Here is a 14,251-nt window from a genome sequence, read left to right as displayed (position 1 = left end):
GATTGTTTTAGCAGCAGACCAATTGCCAAAACCTCAGGGAAGCCCAAAGGTTTCCGTGTCACCACGGCTGATATGCCCGTTGGCAGTGGCTGTATTATTCCGAATTTGGCTTCTGAAAACAGCTGCTTAATACTGTACACTTATCCCCATGTCATCGTCCCAGTCCTTACTTTTGAGGTGGGTTCCACCTCAGAAGTAATGACTGTGACGAGGACTAAGGATAATGAGATTTACCGGTAAGTGACCGGGCATTCTGTGACTATACCACTATAAGTACTTTCTTGAAAAAAAGCAAGTAAGAATAAAGTCTCATAATAAGAAATTCTTATGATTTATTTTGTCCCGAAAATGTATGTAGTCTTCATTGGACATAATTTCGAAATTTGCGATCTCACGTGAAGTATAATTGGATACTGGGCCAACTGATTTTTATTGATCGCCTGCGCATAGCTTGAATTATTTTAGGTTTCGCTTATTCTTTGCTATTTAAAAGTACATTTTCTGATATAACTTTTACCAAGTCTAACTCCTCCCAATTTATGTATTGAGTGCTTGGCAGCATATGTTGGTTCATAAACCAATTGGGGCGCATTTAAATGCCTTCAGCAATATACTGGCGTTCTTGCTCCGCCTTTTTAGGTCTCACCTTGGCAGCGCATGCGCTGTCTCAGCGAGACCTAAAGTAATCTGTATGTTGGCTCAAACTCCATGTAATTTGTTTTTCCTCTTGCGATTAGTTTACCTGTATCATTGCTGTTATCTAGCTTTCGGTTTTCTCTTGATTCTATGCTGACTTCGTGTAGTCCCGAAGCAGCGGCGCCTAACTACAGTTCTCATCCGCTCTGCTCGCACTTGTTTTAATTGCGTGCAGTGTACAGCGTTGTTTATTTATTTTGGAGATCACCCCCTGCGTCTGTAACTGGAGACGCTCCTTTGTGGGATCAGCCTCTGTAACTACAGCGGCAGCATTGGATGATAGAATTGTGCCGGGCGGCCACGCTTTATGTTTGCCATATATCACCTCATTTCCCCGGGGCATCCCCCACCACCACTAGTCGCAGCTGCTCCGACAGAAGAATGCTTAACAAGATGATTTTTGAGGGACGGTGGAAGCATTTACAAATAATTTAAGAAGAGTTCTTTCTTGGCAATTAAAATGCTTACTGAATAAAAAAACATTTTTGGCGCATTCGCTCATCGGGTAATATCGGCGCCGAACCGTTCACGTAATCGGAAGTGGCGAGGACGGGCACATAGGTGCCAGCGTCCCTTAAAAGCACACTTCCGAGCCGTTTCAGGAAGACCCTTGCTAAACGTGGGGTCAGAGTCCTGGTGCGGGACTCGGGCTGCAGAGGTAAGACTCTCCCCTCTGTGAAATGAGCGCGGACAGCGTTGCGGGCTTCAGTGAGCGCGTCCGAGGTCGCTCGGCTCTGCAGCACAACAAGGGCCCTCTCTCAGGATTGCGGCATTTACAAGCGCTTTGGGGTCGTGGGCCGCGGACAGCGCTATATTGATGCCAAATTAAACTATAAAGCCCTGAGAAGAGAACCTGCGCTGAACGGGAGTCAGGGTGTGCTGCGATGATACCTTCCCCCTGTCACAGGCCAGGCGCTACTGGTGACCCCCGTACTCAGTGCGCTGCTCCCCCCCCCCTTATTTCTCACCGACCCTCACAGCCCGCAGACCTGCAGGTATATTTTCTATACAGCACATTCATCGGGTAATATCGGCGCTGGGCCACTGAACCGTTCTAGAACCGGCCCTGGCCCAGAACCCCTCCGCTTCTGCAGTGCGCTCTCCAAAACATTATCACTTTAGTTTTGTAGTGCCTTGTGCTTGCTTCAGCCTGACATAAAGGGAGCTTAGAACGATTCTTATTAACCCACACGCATGCATTGTTGAGAAGGAGTGAATGGATTGATCCAGTAATCTCCTCTGTTCAACACTTTTCCATGCAGCGCAAATGTTTATCACGACTGCCAAGTTGTTGATGTGTTTTCTCTGTTGTATTAATTTTAATTAAGCATTATATTGAGGTTTACTTAACGCAAATGTTGGTTTGAGGTATAAAAAAAAAAGTGGAGATGTAACGTAACAACCAGAGCTACCGAAGCGTCGGCTCAACATCTTGTGATTCTGGGCAAATCACTTAAAGCGTACGGGGAAAGCCTCGGTGCTACAGTAACGGGGAGCTGATGCAGTGAGTGCAGTACCACTGGTCACTGGTACAGCCCAAGACCCTTAAGTACGTACTGGGTGGGTCAATCTATGCTACAGAGCCGAAATATGAATGCAGTAACAAACTGCCCTATGACTCGAGGGATCTGCGCGTGTGAGGGCAGCTAATCAGTGCCCAGCAGTGAATGCAGTAACATTTTATCACTGCTGCAGTGCGAGAGCTCGACGTACGAGGGCAGCCTGCCACTGCTAGTATCAGTCGAGGTATGAATGCAGTAACTTCTGGCCCCTGCTGCAGCGTCAGGGAGGCTCGATAGGAATATAGACACAACATCACTGCTTTTTGGTGATCGCTGCTCGGTTAGGTGAGCAGTGACTCTTCCACCCCGCCCCTCCCTTCACTTCACTTTGATTGCTGCTGTTGTAGTGTGAGCAATGCAGGTACATGTTCGGTGGCACCATGTCTCTGGTGTAGTGTTGTGGGGGCAAGGTATGGTTCAGTCACCGCTTGTCACTGCTGCACTGTGAGGGCCTAGGGAGTTTCAAATAAAACGCACATGGGCGCCCCACTGCTCTGTCAGTTTTGTAGTCCGCGAGTGCAGTGACACCCCCTCTGCTGCCATATGAGGAAACCCCCTGTACAATGATGAGCATTCACTACAGCAGTGAGGAAGGCAAGGGATGGGTGCAGTATAGTGCGGGTACCAGTGCACAGTGAAGTAGCCTCACTGCAGCAGAAAGGAAGGCAAGGTGCAGTGCAGTGAGGGACACCGTGTGCGATGCATTAATCTCCACTACAGCAGTGAGGGAGGCGAGGGATGGTGCTGTACAGTGTAAGCTACTTAGTTCTTCATTGCCATCTGTTTGGTAGTTAGGGAAAATGTACGTGGATACCTTATCTCAGGGGTGTCGTGTGTACGACAGAAAGCCACACCTGCAAAACTTTCTGGTTACCCACTGAACATTTAAACTAGTTTTATTTAGATTAAATGTATATACCTTTGTCGTGTCTAAATCTAGAAAACCTGTTACAGGGAAGTCTTCCTGGTACTACGTTAGCAACCCCTGCCTTATTGGGTTGATACTATGCAGAATGACTGAATAGCCACCAAATAACCGCTCTGAATGGGTACACAATGGATTAAGGGCTCCAAAAAGAGTCTTAACTAGCTTACCCTGCAATAGGTCTCGCATTTATGCACGTTTGAGCTATTGGTATTGCAAATAACAATGCCTTTTTTATTTTGTTTTTAAAACATAAATAAAAGGCATTGTCATTGACAATGCCAATAGCTTAAACTCGCGTTAATGCGAGACCTATTGCATTGCAAATGCTTGTTTTTATCTGTCTCTCTGTCTGTCTCTCTTTCTCTCTGTCTGTCTCTCTTTCTCTCTGTCTCTCGGTCTCTCTCTCTCATGTGAATCACTTGATTTTTGTGATAGAGACGTGGATGCAGTGCCATCCCCTAGTCAAAATAAGACACACTTTGTATGTTTACAGATGTATCAAAGGAGCACACAAGTTGAAACAGAATAAATATTTTTTTTTTAGGAAAAGGATCTTTACTTTAAAAAAATATATATTTGCATGATCATCTGTGATTAGTTTGCCCCTATTCACTCACTCCTTTACCACTGGGGTTATGGCTTGCAGGAACTTATTTACCTTTTTTCACTTGTAAAGCTTTTGCCAAATTTCCTCTTTGGTGAAGCACATGCTGTAAAGAATAAATTCTATAAAGGAACACCTACATTTACACATCAACTGGATGAGCAGCCATTAAACTACTTATGTTAGTAAATCTACCCCCTACTGTATATTCACAAAGAATTCCCGCAACGCAGTACAGCAAGTCATGTTTCTGCGTTGCATGAATAGGCGAGAGCTACAGTGTGCCATACTTACAAAGAAATGGCGCCGTTCCACTCTCTCGGCGATGGTCCATTAGTGAATGGCTACCAACAACGCAGGCACCCCTGCGCTATGCTACAAGTGTGCCTGCGTTGTGGGCATGATGTGAAGAGGCATTGTCATTTTTTTTGTGTGTGATGGAGAATGCATCTCACACAGAAATTGGAAGTAACGAGAAGAAATAAACCTATTTCTCCTCGTTACGCCTCTGGTACTCCTACTGATTACACACAATTCCAGCATTAGAAACCTTAGTAAATCTGGAATTGTGTGAAATTCATGGGTGGGTGCACAGGAATACCCATGGAACGCCTATTAGTAAACCATGTAACGCAAGCTGTTGCGTTTCATTTCTTTACCGAGCCACACAAATCAAGCCTAAGTTTTGAAAATCCCAAAAGATTTTTTGCGACCCTTTGTGTTGCACAACACAGTCTTTGTAAATCAGTGCCTGAGTGACACAGAATTTTAATATTCTTACTTTTGTTTCCTTTCATATAGTACGTATTAACAGCAAACATTAAATGTGCACTTCTATGTGTGTCATTTATTTATTTATTTTATAGTTTTATAGAGCGCGAACCAGACCCGTGAGGGTATCAGAGCGCTTTACAGTAATAAGGGAGGTGTACAAAGCGATGGGAAGGGAGGGAACAATTGGGTAAAGTATGGGATACATGATGAACGAAGAACACGTAGTCAAGGTTCCGGCTACATGTGGGAAGAAATCAAAACGGATAGATACAATAACCAGGAAGGCATATAGTCTCAATCTTGGGGGGGATACCCAGGAGCGCAGGGATAGGTATCGTCCATGGAAAGGTAATAGTGTTCATTAGGCGAGGTATTTACACATTAAGAAGGTTTTGGTCTCCTTAAAGTGAGCCATGGGCGGAAGTCTTCTGATGGCGGGTGGGAGAGAGTTCCAGATCCTCGGCGCAGCCCCAGTGAAGGCCCGATAGTATGTTTTTTTTCTTCCGGAAGCGTGCAGCTTGCAGCAGTAGGTCTTTGGCAGATCAGGAGTTTCTTGGTCCTCCTGATATCACAAGTTTTTGTCCGAGAAATGAAGGGGAGTTGTTATAAAGAGCTTTGTGAGTAATGCAGGCCAATTTAAATTGTATTCTGGCCTCTAGGGGAAGCCAGTTCAGCGCTTTGAGGTGGGGAGAGATGTGGTCGAATTTTTTTGAGCCGGTTAGTTGTCTGGCGGCGGTGTTAAGGCAGGCTTTCAGTGGGGCCAGAGATTTCTTGGATAGCCCTGCAAGAGTAGAGCATCCATATTCTAATCTGGAGATGACCAGTGCCTGTACTGCTGTTTTAAGGTCGGACACATCGAGGAAGGGTTTTAGGTTTCTTAGGTAACTGAGGTGGAATCTAGCCGTTTTGGCCATCGAGTTAACATGTTCAGGCTGCCATCCAGGGTTATTCCAAGGGATTTTGCAGAGTCAACAATGGTAGGAGGGCAGTTTAGAGTTGAGATGGTCTTGATCCATTCCTGGATGTCTGGATTGGGTTTGGGTGGAGAGATCAGAAGAAATTCAGTTTTATTTGCGTTGAGTTTAAGCTGGTTGGCGGTGAGTCAGTGGACAGTCGGCTTCAAGGCCTCATTCAGGGAGAAAATGTCCTCGGGGAAAGAGATTTTTATGTATATTTGTGTATCGTCGGCGTACATAAGGTAGGAGATATTCGCAACACTTAGAACCTCGATGAGAGGTTCAAGGTAGAGGTTGAAGAGGGTAGGGAAGAGGGTTGATCCTTGGGGAACTCCAACCGGAGACGGGGCTGATAGATTACCGTTGATGAGTATTCTCTGTGAGCGGTTTTGGAGGAAGGATCTAAACCATTCAAGTACTGTGCCATCCAACCCCATCCTGGATTTAAGGCGATCATGGAGAAATTGATGGTTAACCGTGTCAAAGGTCTAGGAGGATCAGGAGACAGGTTTTGCCTTGGTCGAGGGCTTGGAGAGTGTCGTCTACAATGTGGAGGAGGGTGGTTTCCGTGCTGTGTCCCGATCTGAACCCGGATTGAAAGTCATCTAGCAGGTGAAATTTGATGATGTGTAGGCTCAGTTGCTGTTGCACACATTTTTCCAGAACTTTGGATAGGAGTGAGATGTTAGATATGGGTCTATAGTTCTCAGCGGAAGCAGGGTCCAGCGTGTTTTAAAAAAATTTTTTATAACCAACTTTTTATTGATTTTTAAAGGACAATCCATTAGCACTACACACTGTTTGCCTACAACCATAATGGCCGGCAGCAAAAGTCGCAAACTTCCAAAGGTAATTACATTAAAACAGTGAAGACCTTCTGCAACCCACATCACCGGCCCAATTTAAATTGCCGACTACTAGATTTGCCCTGCCCTCTAGACATTGCGCCCTGCATATTCCCCATGCCTTACAGACCCGTTGAAACAGTTGTCCCATTGCAGGGGTAGCTATAGCATAGTAAAAATCACCAGCCAGGCCCAGAGTGCTATCCGTAGTTCTATGCATTTCTCCCTGTGGCTTGTCTTTAACTGTGTTTATACAATCTTAAGTAACATGTACTACAGTCGCTTCAGATATTGCATCAAAGCTATCGGCGTCAGCCCAAGCAGACGGTGCGTAAATGACCTATCTGCTGTTTCGCTGCCAGACTCTACAGAGAGTATGCCTTTTACTGCTTTATATTCTCAAGGGTTTTGTTCCATGTAAGTTCATTAGCATTTGTGCGTAACTAGCAGTGTATTGTAACAACCAGCAGGCAATTAATAATATTAGTGAGGTGGGCAGGAGAGCACTTCCGCTCTGCGTCGCTGCGACATTGTTGTAGTGTATGGATACTACATGTCCTAAATCAAAGTTTGACAAAAAAGAAGAAAATCAACCAACAGGAAGGGAGAGGAGGGGAATACTGGGGAAGGGTAAACAGACCTGGCGGGGGAACAAAGGATTGCAGATCCCCACTACCGCTATCTAGCCCCCCTTCTTGTTACCAAAAAAGTGTCACTCCGAGGAAACCCGTATTTTCTCTTGGCAGCATACACGATGCAGCAAGGGGTAATGGCCATGGTGTGTTCCCCTGGATTCAGAGTCCCCCCCCCCCCCCCCCATCAGTGAGGGTGGCTACTGTGTAGGCCCCCAAAGGCCCCCTGGATCAGTAGGGTATATTGTATCGTCGAACAACTTTAGCCGGAGCCGTGGCGGTTGTAGTCTAACATGCTCTAGTCGCCCCAAATGATCCACCAAAGGCTTCCAGAGCATCCGGAACTTAGTATCTCGGAATTGGAGACGTGCCGTGAGCAGCTCCATCGCCACCACATGCCACAGGCGGGTGAACCACACATTTATGCAAGGTGTCTCTGCTTTCTTCCAATATAGGGACACAGTTTGTTTTGCAGCACCCAGCATGTGGAGGCTAAGGTGCCATTCCCGGCCCGTCATGGCTCGCATAGTCGCTGGTCTAAGGCCCAAAATAACCGTAAGCGGGTCCTCGGGCAAGGGATATCCTAGCACCCTTTTAATATGGCTGAGGACCTCTTTCCAATAGGTAGTCAGGAGAGGGCACGTCCACCAAATATGTATGAAATCACCCAGCGCTTGAGTACAGCGCCAGCATAGGGGAGACGCCTTAGGAAACATTTTTTGAAGTCGGGCGGGGATGTAATACCATTGAGTCATTACCTTGTAGGCAGATTCCTGTTGGGGGATGCTACGAAAGGTTTTGGGAATGTCTCCCCAGAGTCGCGCCCATTGGGAAGGGGTAACACCTGAGCCGGAGAGGGTTTGCCACCGCAGTTGATATGGGGGGGGGGGGGGGTCTAGACGCCGTGTGCGCTGGAGTACTTTGTATATGCGAGAGATCAGCCCCTTAGAAGTGCCAAATGTACGTGCCAACCCCTCGAACGGAGTGAAGGGCCTTGTGGTTGCTTGCGTCAGAGAGAAGCCCTGTATCCAGTGCCGAAGCTGTATATACTGGAATTTGTCCTTTTCCGTTAAACCAAATTTTTGCTTGCATTGGGCAAAAGTTTTAAGATCCCCTCCCAAAAATAGATCCCGTATCGTCCTACAACCGGTTTCCGTCCAGTTCTCAAAGTAAGGTGGGCGGTACGCCGGGGGGAACTGCGGATTGCGAGCAATTGGAGTGTGAGGGATGGGGAAAGTGGCAAGGCCCTGCAGACTGCCACCTTGTCCCAGATCTCAAGGACCGTTTTAGTAGAGACAGCCATGTAAGCGCTGCGGTGGCGTGCCTCCCGAGGCAACCAAGCATGGTCCCAAAGCGGGCGGCAGGTGACAGCCCTATCCATGTGAAACTACACTTTTTCGCTCTCCCATGCTCACCATTCCAAAATAAAGCGGAGGTGCGATGCCCAATAGTAGTCCAGTAGATTGGGACAAGCGAGTCCGTCCCTATCCCGGGGGAGCTTCAAGATTGTATTGGAGAAGCGTGGTTTCTTACCACCCCATATGAATGCGACCAGTTCGCGTTGCAACCCCTGGATTTGGTGCTCCGGAATAGGCGTTGGTAAGGTTTGAAAGAGGTAGAGGATCTTCGGTAATATAGACATTTTGACTGTGTTGAGGCGGCCGAGCCAGGAAAGTGGCAGGGCTTTCCATGTGCGTAGGTCGGCAAGGACTGAGAGCTTATATTCCTGCCAATTGGCCTGCGCCCAGGTAGCCAGGTCCAGGGTCAAGTTGAGGCCAAGGTATCTCACCGGCTTGCTCGCCCACTGATAAGGAACGCGGGCCTGCAGTGCCGGATTTCCTCGGCTGGGGTCGTGATATTAAGAGCCCAAGACTTCGTGTGGTTAATTTTAAGCCCTGAGGCGCGTTCATAGGTTTATGTCTAAAACGTTTTTATTGAGACAAAACAAACCATGGGGGAGGGGGATAGGAGGGCAGGATACATGGAATACAGTCAAAGAAAAAGGGTGCAACTCCAGAGGGTTGGCAATAGGTAGCGCGGTGGGTCAGGGGGAAAAACACAGTAAATGAAAGCTAGAAATACAAGCTGTGAAATCCCCGCACGCGTGTCCGACACCCCAAATCTAAGCAATAAAACCCCCCCCCCCCATCAACACCTCAATAGAACACAATCCCCCCCCCCTCCCATCCCCCATCCTCCCAGTAACGAAACAACCACAATCCCCCCCCCGTCCTATGGTCCCGCATCAGAGTAATCCTAACCAGGAAGCCCCGCACCCCCCCCCCCCCCCCCCCCCCTCCCCGGGGGGTCCCCGTCTCACATGTAAGCTAGTCCGCCGGGGTCACCGGCGGCGTCAGCCTGAGAAGTCTAAGATACCTCGGGCAGGTGAGCTCCCGGAATTCAGTGGACAGCAGCGCTAGAAAGGGTTGCCATAGCTCTTCAAATTGGTCTATCTCCCCCGCAACCGCAAGCGACAGCTTCTCCATCCCCAGCACATGCCAGAGCCTATGCAACCAACCGGTGATGGAGGGGACGGTGGTTGTGCGCCAGTGGATTAGAATGTTCTGAACCGCAGACCCCAGCGCGATTGCGATCTGCCTACCCCTACGGGACTTCAGTGGGTACATTAGGTCATTGGGGAGGCCCAACAGGACATACGCCGGGAGTCGCGGCAGCTCTATCCCAAAGTGCTTATCCACCTCGTCCAAGACTTCCTTCCAGTAGGCGGTCAGCACTGGGCAATCCCAAAGAATGTGTGTAAGGGTACCTTCCTGCCCGCAGCTCCGCCAGCACCCCCTGTCAGTGTGTTTATGCATTTCATACAGTCTCTCCGGGGTGTAGTACCAGTATGTGGACACCTTAGTAAAGGTCTCCGTAAGGCCCGTGTGATATGCAGAGTGCCGCGCCTGATACGCAATTTTGTCCCATTCCTTGTGGCTGAGTGTCCTACCCAATTCCCTGTGCCAACGCTCCCTCCCCGGGTTGTAATAGTGAAACGGCGGGGGTTGTAGGTATTTGTACAGATCGGTGATCAGTTTAGCGTCGGAGGTCCGAGTAGCCAACCACCTCTCATACGGTGTAATTGGACGGGCGGCGGTGGCACGCACCTGGGGCTGGAGGGCCCAATGCCGAACTTGCATGTAGCGCAATCTGTCCAGCTCCGTCAGGCCGAACTCCTGGCGGAGTTGCTGAAAAGGAACCACTCCTTCCGGGCCATAGATCTGGAAGAGTGCCCTGCAGCCCGCCTGCACCCAGTGGGAGAAAACCCCCGGCTCCATCCCTGGGGAGAAGTCCGGGTTGCCCGCAATGGGCGTGAGCGGCGAAGGGAAGGTGGTAAGGCCCCGGGCCTCACAGACCGCGTCCCACACACGCAGGGGGACCCGCGTAACAAAGGAAGCGTAAAGATTAGGGGGGCGATGCGCGCGGCGCAGGAATGGAACCTCTTGTAAGGTGCGGCCCGCCACTGCCTGGTCTTGGAAGAGCCAATGTTTGTCGGACTCCCACCTGCTCCACTCCACCAGATAGCGGAGCTGTGCCGCCTGAAAGTACTTACGGAGGTCCGGAATGCCGAGACCCCCCGCTTCCGGAGCAAGCGTGGAGAGGACCCTCTTCATGCGTGGCCTGCGGCCCTGCCAGACAAAGCGGGAGATGTCAGCCTGCATTTGTCGTATCCAGCCCACCGGGGGTTGGAGCGGAAGGGCCCGGAAAAGATATAGTATCTGGGGCAACACCGTCATCTTGACCGCCGCGATTCGCCCCAGCCAGGACAGCAGGCCTTTGTTCCAGCGGCCAAGCTCGTCCTTGATCTTCCTGCTGAGGGAGGCATAATTGGCCGTAACCATCTCCGGTAATGTAGGCGCCAGCAGAATCCCCAGATACGGCACCGTGGACGAGGACCACTGCATGGGGAAGAGCCGCTGAAGATCCCTCCTGGTTTCCGCAGCCAGGGACACGTCTAATGCCATCTACTTGCTCATATTCATTTTGAAGCCGGCCACCCCCGCAAAGGCGTCCAGCTCTCGAAGGCAAGCAGGCAGCGACCTCCTAGGGTCGTCCAAAGTCAGCAGGACATCGTCCGCGTAGAGACTGACGGTGTGGACGTACTGGCCCATCCGGACCCCGACAGCATCCGGATTATTACGAATCCTCTGAGCAAACGGCTCCATGTAGAGGGCAAACAAGAGCGGCGAAAGAGGGCAGCCCTGCCGCGTGCCGCGCTCGATGGCAAAGCCACCGGAGCTACACCCGTTGACCCGCACCGTCGCTGAAGGATGCTTATAGCAGTTAAAGACCATGGTGCGGAACTTATCGCCGATTCCCAGTTTCTTGAGGACCAGCTCAAGATACGGCCAGTGAACTCTGTCGAAGGCCTTCTCCGCATCAACGGACAGCAACATCCGCTCCCCCGAGATCCTTGAGGCCTTCTCCAGAACATGCGTCACCCTCTTGGTGTTGTCAACCGTCTGTCTGCCGGGCACAAAACCAGCCTGGTCCGCCTCCACCAGGTCGGGGAGGTGTGGACTCAGCCTGGACGCGAGAATCCCCGTGTACAACTTGAGGTCGACATTTAAAAGCGAGATGGGTCGGTACGAGCCGCAGAGGGCCCGGTCCTTCCCAGGTTTCGGGATTACCGCGACCGTCGCCCTCAGGAGATCCGGAGGGATGGCTCCCGGTTCGAAGAAAGAGTTAAATAGCCGAGTAAGGACAGGGGCCACGGCCGTGCAAAAAGTCTTGTAAAATAGCGACGTGTACCCGTCCGGGCCCGGGGCCTTGCCATGTTTCAGCCGCGCGATAGCTGAAATCACTTCCTCAACATGGATGTCCCGCTCCAGGTGGTCAGCCTGAGCCGGATCCAGTACCGGGAGGGTCACCGACTCCAAATAGCCGTCGGCATCCCGTGGCGAGGAGGGCTCCTCAGCATACAGCGCCTCGTAGAAGCCGCGGAAAGACTCCGCTACCTCCGCGTCCCCGGAGACAGCCCCCCCGTCCGCGCCCACCAATTCTTTCACAACGCTGCGCTGTTGCGCAACCCGGAGCCGGTGTGCTAGGAGCTTGCCACATCTGTCCCCCCCAGTGTAGTAGGCATGTTTCAAGCGTAGGGCGGCGTACTCCGCCCTGTCAAGATCCAGAGCCGACAGGAGCTTCCTCGCTGCCTTCAACTGCCTCCACACCCTCGGCGCCCCCGTACGGCGGCGTTCATAGGTTTGAAGCAACAAGTGCACCGCAGGCAGCGAGCGTAAAGGGTCGGACAGTGTGAGAAGGAGATCATCCGCAAAAAGGGCAATCTTGTGTTCCACACCCCTAAGGGAGATACCACAAATATCGGGGGACCGACTTATCATTATGGCGAGAGGTTCCACCACAAGGGCAAACAGCACAGGTGACAAGGGGCAACCCTGCCGGGTGCCCGTGTAGATGGAGAAAGGCTGTGTGAGCTGGCCATTTACTCGCACCCTGGCCGCCGGTGAGATATAAGGAGCCATAATACGCGCCACCATTTTAGGGCCCAGACCCACCTTCTGTAAAACTGCACAGAGGAATGCCCAGTCCACCCGATCGAACGCTTTTTCAGCATCAAGTGACAGGAGGCAGGCCGGTATGCCCCAATGCTTAGCCTTCCCAACAATATGTGCTATGCGGCGCACATTATCCGCACCCTGGCGTTGGTGGATAAACCCCACCTGGTCCGGGTAAATGAGGTTGGGCAGGTGGACGCTAAGCCGTTTAGCAAGAATCTTGGTGTACAGCTTAAGATCTGTATTTAACAGGGCAATGGGCCGATAAGAGGAGCAGAGGGTGTGATCCTTCCCAGGTTTCGGGATGAGGGCTATTTCAGCCATCGCCATATCCGAGGAGGATCCAACTGACTCCGCAAACGAATTGAAGAGACGCAGGAGATATGGCTGTAATTGCGGCAGAAAGGCGCGATAAAACGATACCGGGAGCCCGTCGGGGCCAGGCGTTTTACCCAATGGGAGGTTCTTCAGAGTGCCAGCTATTTCTTCCAGAGTAATAGATTCCTCCAGGATCCCAGAGTGGCGATCACTCAGTGGCTCCCAGTTGCATGCGTCCAGGGCAGCCGAAATCTGACCTGGTGCTGGTGAATCACCAGTGTAGAGAGATGCGTAGTAGTCACGAAATGTTTGAAGTTTCGCCGATTCCGTGATAGCCCAAGACCCATCTGCCACCTGTAGCTTTGCAATGTGAGCTTTGGCCGCCCGTGTTCGCAAGCGCCGTGCTAGGACAGTGCCTAATCTGTCGCCGCCTTAATAAAAGCGCTGCCGGAGCGCGAGTAGAGCATGCTCGGCCTTGTTTGTTCTATGTACACGGAGCTGGCCTCTAAGGACTGCTAGGCGCCGTTTGTGAGCCACCAAAGGGCGCTCCTGATCCATCTTCTCCAGCGTCTTAATTTCGCGTGCAAGCTTGTTTTCATATAACTGGGCCTCTCGCGCCCTAGCGACGGCTATAGCTGTGAGGGTACCTCGTATCGTAGCTTTGAAGGCGTCCCACAGGAGGGGGAGGGGAGTCCCTGGTAAATCATTAGTTTCGAAGTACGCCAGTATAGCCGCCTGGAGTTCCTCCCTATCCACCGGATCCCGCAGAACATGATCCGGAAATCGCCATCGGCACGACCGCGTCGAGCGGGTGAGACGCTCGTGTAGGAGCAATTCCACGTGGGCATGGTCGGAGACCGAAATGCTAGAGTGGGAAGCCGATAGGGTATCCTTAAGTAGAGGATGGGACACAAAGAGAATGTCAATGCGAGAGTAAGAGCGTTGCGCATGGGAGTAGTAGGTATAGTCTCTCGGCCCCGGGGAGTGATGGCGCCAGACATCCACCAGGTTTAGAGCAGTAAGGGATTTTTTCACTGTTGCAGACATGGCCCCGACCCCGTGGAAGGCGCCCCCACAGCGATCCAGATCCGCATCCCATACCAAGTTGAAGTCTCCTCCAACTATGAGGTCCGAGTTCACCGGCTCAAGGTGCTCCCTAATTATCCTGCGCAGGAAGGCATCCTAACCCTGATTGGGGGCATATATATTGCAAAGTGTGAGTGTGCGGTGCCCTCTCCTGACCTCCACCCTCAAAAGTCGACCCTCAGTGTCCCTAAGCACTTTAGTATCACCCTGGGGGAAACCCGCCCTGCAAAAAATGGCTACTCCCGCTGTCTTGGTGGCTGCTGAGGACCAAAACTGGGTGAGCCATTCGAGCCACATCAGACTTGAGGAAGTGAGTCTCCAGTAGGAAAATTAT

The 14,251-nt window shown here is 51.0% G+C and overlaps 1 protein-coding gene across 1 annotated transcript in view; it reads left to right on the top strand.

The window, feature by feature from the left end:
- The window catches only part of EIF3J (eukaryotic translation initiation factor 3 subunit J), a 209,990-nt gene that overhangs the window by 1,584 nt on the left and 194,155 nt on the right, over positions 1 to 14,251 (top strand). The gene's annotated exons all lie outside the window — the stretch shown is intronic.

Source organism: Triturus cristatus, chromosome 3_1, assembly GCF_964204655.1.
Source record: "Triturus cristatus chromosome 3_1, aTriCri1.1, whole genome shotgun sequence".
NCBI classification, from domain to species: domain Eukaryota; kingdom Metazoa; phylum Chordata; class Amphibia; order Caudata; family Salamandridae; genus Triturus; species Triturus cristatus.
Note: the sequence above shows the minus strand (reverse complement) of the source record. Positions and strands in the feature narration are given on the sequence as shown.